Consider the following 6,626-nt stretch of genomic DNA (forward strand, 5'->3'; position numbering starts at 1 on the left):
GGGGGGTGGCTGTGGGAAGGATAGAGGAATTTTACCATTAATGCTGACCACATCCCCAAACCCATTTGCAGAAATGCAGCCCTAAAACTGCAAGGGACCTCCACCATGCTTTACTCTCACCTGCACACGCTCATCCTTGTACTGTTATCCAGGCCTTTGGCAAAAAAAAACTGCCTTCGGTTATGGTCAAGTATTTCAGATTTGGAATCATCAATCTAAAGCACCTGCTGGCATTCTGCACACAGTTCTTGTGTTTTTATGCATAGGCAAGTTGCTGGGCCTTGTTTTCATGTAGGAGGTATGGCTTTTTAGCTGCAAATATTTCATGAAAACCACTTCTGACCAAATTTCTTTGGACTGTAGATGGGTAAACCAGGGTCCCACTGGTTTCTGCCAGGTCTGAGCTGATGAACATCCAAGCCACTGGGCATTTTCTGATTGGGAAGGGACGTCAGCATGATGTGTCTCATCTGCTGCACTTCCATGGCTGATCACTACATTTTTGAGCCTTCCTTTTTCTCTGTGCTTCTGCAGAAGAGCTTAGACAGCACATTGGGAAATACCTGTCTTCCTTGAAATTTATGCCTCTGAGAGTCCTTGTTGATGCATTAAGATGAGCCTATGTCTTGTTGCTGTGGTCAGTCTTGCCATAGTGTTAGATTTTTTACATTAAACTGTCTTCAGTAACCTTATCCTGTTAGTAGAGCATGACTCCTTCTCACCTAGTTCATTCCTCCTACACAGCTAATTTTGTTGAATTTAAAGGAGAATTATGAGGTGAGTGAAACCACTCATCCTCATAGTTTGAGCCGACATGTGACAAAGAAGCTGTCACACGTCGGCTCAAAAGATCAGGAAGGGATCGGACACATACCGTCGCTTGCCCACTTCTCAATCATCTCCCTGCAGAGAGCAGTGACTGTCAATCACGGCTCCCTGAAGGGATTCCCCCCTCCTCACTCGATCCTCAAGTGCTGACTGAAGGAACGAATGGGGGAGGGGGCGGGTACAGCTGGCTCTGCCTCTAGATAGGCAGAGCCAGATGTCACTCACGCAGCTGGGTGAATCTCAACAGCATTGTCGGGATCCGTCCCGGCTGCGGCGGTCTCAGTATACCGCGAGCTGTAGCTCGCGATATATTGAGCTTTGGGTCATGGGAGGACGCTGGTATATGTCCTCCCGTGACCCTTAAGAGAACTATGCGGAAAACCACTTAACCCATAGTTCTCTTTTAATGGTTGGATTTTAACCAACATAATATCTTGTTGCAGGGGGAGAAGGATTGGAACCCAGTGACAATGATTTTACCAGACAGGAAGTAAAGAAAAATTTCCAATTGCAACACAGACAAAAAACTTTTTTTGTTGAGTAGGAGAAGGCTAGAACCCCTGTTAGCTAGTTATTGCTATTCTTATTATTGATTTTAAAAATTAATTTAACAGGATAGAAAGTAAGGGGGACCTCTCCAACGGAGCCCTAGATTGAAGTAAAAACCTGATAGGGGTTCTAGTACTTCTCTACTCTGTCAAAGACTAAAAACAGTTTTGGCTGGATATACACTTCTTAACTCATAACCAATTATGACTTTTTCTTATAAATTACTGCAGTTTGCAGTTCCTTACTAGAGGCAAACCAGCCAAAACTGATGTATCATCTTTTGGAAAATTAGGAGAGTTAGATCACCTACTACAACCCCAATTCCCAAAAAGTTGGGACGCGTTATAAAATCTATATACAGTAAAAAGAATGCAATGATTTACAAATCTCATAAGCCCATAGATTATACACAACATCCCAACTATTTTGGAATTGGGGTTGTAGTTTCATATGTTTGTCGATGGCGCCAGTGGTCAATGTGCATGTGTTTACAGGTCCATTCACCCCTGTTGTAGAATTTATAAGGGGGGTTTCACTCTCCCTGTTGGAATTTGAATCTATAGCTTTGAGAACTCAAAAGAAAGGGTTAGGCAGGGTTCACATCCAGCGCAATGTGTTCAATTGAATGGACCAGAGCAGAAGGTAAACCTTGCACCAGTGCACCATACGTTGCACAACACACAGCAGTGGCACTGCAACACATGTAACTTGCATTACTGCAACTTAATGGTGTGAATAGGCTCATACATGCTTTATCGTGGTGGAAACAAAGTAAATAACTACTGACTCCTCCAAGTGAAATATCACATTTTGGGTGGACAGATTCTTTAAAGCCAAGCTTCAGCCAAAAAATTTTTTTTTTAGGTACAGTGTGGAACGGTTAGAACCCCTGTCATTTGCTGCATGTATCTCCACTTGAAAATGTCCCCTTACTGTCTAATAGACATGTGCTATTTGTTTCTTTCCGAATCGAAATTCGGATGAAATTTCGGAAATTCGTGGATTCGGAGCATCCGAATTTCCTGAAATGTACCATGTCCGAATTCATCCGAAAGCATCCGAATCCGAAATTCCGGATCCGAAATTTCGGATTCGGAATTTCGGATTCAGTACGAATTTCATCCTAACAGAAACTAAATTAGACATTTACGATAATGACTTCAAAAAGAGGATTTCATAGCATGTGAAGATAAAAACAAAACATTACTTCATGTTCCTGTGCATGCACCGTCAACGTTTAAACGGATAAAAAAAATTAAGAAAAGAATTTGAATGTCCCTTTAATAGTGAAGACTAGAGCACAGCAAACAGAAATGTCAACTGTGCCAATTCTGCTACGTATGTGAGTATGAACATTCGTCGGTTCGCGCAAAACCACAAATTTCGGAAATGCTTCCGAAATCCGATCCGAATTACGAATCCGATCCGAATCTGAAACCCAAAACGAAACACATACAGGACACAATTTCGGAAATACGAAATAAACGAAATCCGAAACTAAACAATTTTTTTGCGGCTGCACATGTCTACCGTGTAATTGTCAGAACAGCAATAATGGGATTATCTCCCTGCTTCTTGTTTATTGAGAAGTGTTAGACAAAACAGGAAGTAAAGGGAAATTTCCCAGCTCCCTGAGAAAGCAATAAAAACACATTTATTGGTAGAGTGACGAAGGGATAGAACTAGTGATGTGCGGGGGCTTGGTCCAAACCAAGTTCGGCCAAGCCCGCCCGCCCAAAACTGTCACTGACACCCCCCCTTCTGGCCCAATCAGTTGTGATTCCCCATCTTTTTGTGATGTGTAGCTGCCGAGCAGTCAATGTCCTGGCAGCAAGTAATTGGGCTGGGGAGGGGGGGTGCCAGTGACAGTTTTGCATGGGCTTGGGTGAACTTCATCCGAACTTGGTCCAGAGCAAGAACTCAGCTTTTGGCTGGAGTTGTGCTTTAAGAATGCTCAGTAGCATCAAAAATGTCAATACTGTCACATGTGAATATAATGATGCCATTGTGATTTTTTTTGTAATCTGGCTGGAGTTCTGCTTTAAGAATGCCCAGTAGGGCCACCTATGAATATACATAATGCTATTGTGATTTTTTTTTGTGGTCTGGATGGAGTGGCCCTTTAAGACTACCCAGTAGCGTCACATATGAATATAAATTATGCCGTTGTGATTTTGTTGCAGTCATCTTTTTGTTTAGAGACTGCCATCAGCCATTTGGAGCAGCGCTGCCCTTGACAGTAGCCAGTCCTTTATCCGTACTAATCACTGTGTTGTCTACATGAAAACAAGTTGTGATCAGTGGCTGTGTTCTTTCTTCTTTTCCTTCGGCGAGGCTCCAGGTTGGACGTGATTGAATGGATTCAGAAGAACTACTACAGTTTGTACTTTCACAGACAGCTTAAACAACTGACATATCTAATTTCGCATCACATTAAAGAGGCTGGAGTTACTTCAAAGGCCTTGTGAAGCATCTATGACTTTGTAGCACAACGCTAATGATGCACGGAGTGTCACTTCTTGTTTATATGTCTATTTTATAGTGTTGCCAGTGTTATCTCCTCTATAACCCCTTCAGTGTTGGGTACCCTTCTCTGCACTCATTATTCATTTGTTCCCTTTTTAGATTTTTTGTTCTGTATTTTCACCTATTGATACGGCCATCAACACAATCCCTGTCCCAAGGTGACAACACTTTCTCTAATGTACTGTATCTATGCAGGAGCAGTGTTGTCACCCTAGGCATGCCTGATCTAGATTACAGAACACATCCATCTCTGCTCATCCCCAGTATCCCCACAACCAGAACTCACAACAGCAAAGTGTAACAGTGTAAGCCTTACAAATACCATTTTAGACCCAACAAATTGTATAGAAATGTTTCATTTTAAAGCCACCATATTTTATCTGAATAAATACCACATCCATTACAATGTCACACTTGCTCTGAGAAGACGGTATATACATTTTAGCATTTGAGGGCAAACTTCAGAAAGACTCATAGAACAGGTATTATGAAGGACCACATCCATAACAATGTGGTATTTTGCTCACTATATGCAGTTGACTATATGTGATAATAGTATTTTATATAGTAGTTTTATACATTGTATGTGTGTATATATATATATAGTTATTGCACTTGATTTATATAGCGCCAACAGTTTGCGCAGCACTTTACACTATAAGGATGACATTACAGTTACAATACAAATCAAGACACTTTATTGAAATGTTAAAAAATTTAATTATATTCATTTCTATGCACTGCGTGCGTTGATCGATGGTGACATGGTGTGCGGTAAGGTGTGTTCTGAAAACATACATTATTATCATTATTATGCAGGAATATATATAGCACCAACAGTTTGTGCAGTGCTTTATGGTATAAAGCAAGCAGGCCCGGCGCTAGCGCAAGGCAAGTCAGGCGGCCGCCTGAGGGCGCTGCAGGGTGAGGGCGGAAAAAAGCAAGAGAGTACTGGTACAATACAATTCAAGAAACGATGGTTAGGAGGAGCCTGTCTATGAGAGCTTACAATCTAAAAGGGAGGGTCAAGTGGTACAAGGTGAAGGTGGTTGGTAATATTTTGAAATTCATTATTTGGCCAATAGCAAGCTAGTGGAGGGATTGGCAGAGTGGTTGCAGAGACTGGCTGCTTGGTAAGGTGGATGAGTCTGGCAGCAGCATTCTGAATAGAATGACGGTGACAGCCTGTGTAGAGGTGGGCCAATGAGGAAGTTGCAATAGTTGAGACGAGAGATAACAAGTGAATGGAGTCCATGATTACACCTAGAACCCTGACATTAGGGGGGAAGAATGGTTGTGCATGTCAGCATTTTTACACAATGCACTGCAACCCACCTCAAGGCAGCACTGTGGTGTCAACAATTGTTTTCCATGTGCTCTGGCTTTAAATCTGTGCTGATCTATGCAGATCAATATAGCTAAACTATACAAGCTATTAAAGTGCTATGGAAGATATGAGGTGTGTCTGACCAGGTCTGATAGATTGCAGAGTGCCCTGGGCAGTGTGGCCAAACTGTGGTCACTACTGGACTGCATGGCTGCTATAACAAGAAATTGGAGATAAGTCTATGAAAACAGAGTTTACTAATACAATGTCAATCTAATTAAAGCTTTGTTCGCACAGGGCGTTCTGGCATTCCTGGCCCAGGAACCTACAGATTCCTGCGTCAGGAATGCCAGGTGTCCCCATTTAGACACAGCTGCATCTGTAAGTTCGCATATAATAGTATGTGATACAATTGCATGCGGTTTGGAATAAATCACTGTCCCCGGAAGCATCTATGCTGCATCCAGCGACAGTGACTTATTCCAAACAGCGTGTAATCATATCACATACGATTACATGCGGACTGCCGGTTACAGATGCAGCCACTGTTGCCAGTCATTAACTTGAATGGGTAACATCGGCCGCATCTAAACGGGACACCTGGGATTTCTGCCACAAGAGCGCGTAGGTTCCTGCCACAGGAATCCCAGATGACCTAGTATGAATGGGGCCTAAAAAAATCTATTTCTGCAACTTCAGCTGTGCTTTAAAGAAGTTATATAGTTAATGTACTCCAGAATGAAAAAACACAGAGCCAGTAAGTCACAGACTGTCCCTAATTGTTTAATATTTGATTATCAATTAGAAGGTGTATTAAACACTTTACAAAATGAAATCTAGACTATTATTACACAAAAACAAATATCATCAACTGCGCAGGATGTACTGAGTGTTCTTAAGTGTTTCAGAATAATGAAGAATATAAAATTGTTCCGGTAATTACAAGGTAAATAGGTTTGCACAGCACTAGTACATATTTCATCTGGAATTCCAGGCTTCCATGTTTAGCTCCACGTCCTGCACACTATTAGAAAGACAGACTTTGTTATGTACTCTTGCTGCTTTTGAGGCTGCAGTTATTACCCCAATCAATTTATTAATGCTCAAAACATAAAAAAACCCCATATAGAACCACCAAAGGACTGACACTTATGATACAATCAAGTACCTTGTACTTGGCCTCCTCCATCATTTTAGCAGTCACTCTCACTGTAAGCCTGATGTGAAAGTCCATGAAGAGTTCATAGGTCATTTAGTATATTGAAGAGGATTCTTTTCTTTTCAGGTCTGTGACTCCATTAAGAAGACCCCCATCCCAAGACTGGTCTTTCCAAGCACCCTACATCACCTGAATGCCATATTTTAATGGAGAACCCGCCATACTAGGCAGCAGGCT

Source organism: Nanorana parkeri, unplaced genomic scaffold (genome assembly GCF_000935625.1).
Source record: "Nanorana parkeri isolate BGI_ZX_2015 unplaced genomic scaffold, ASM93562v1 scaffold1178, whole genome shotgun sequence".
Classification (NCBI taxonomy): domain Eukaryota; kingdom Metazoa; phylum Chordata; class Amphibia; order Anura; family Dicroglossidae; genus Nanorana; species Nanorana parkeri.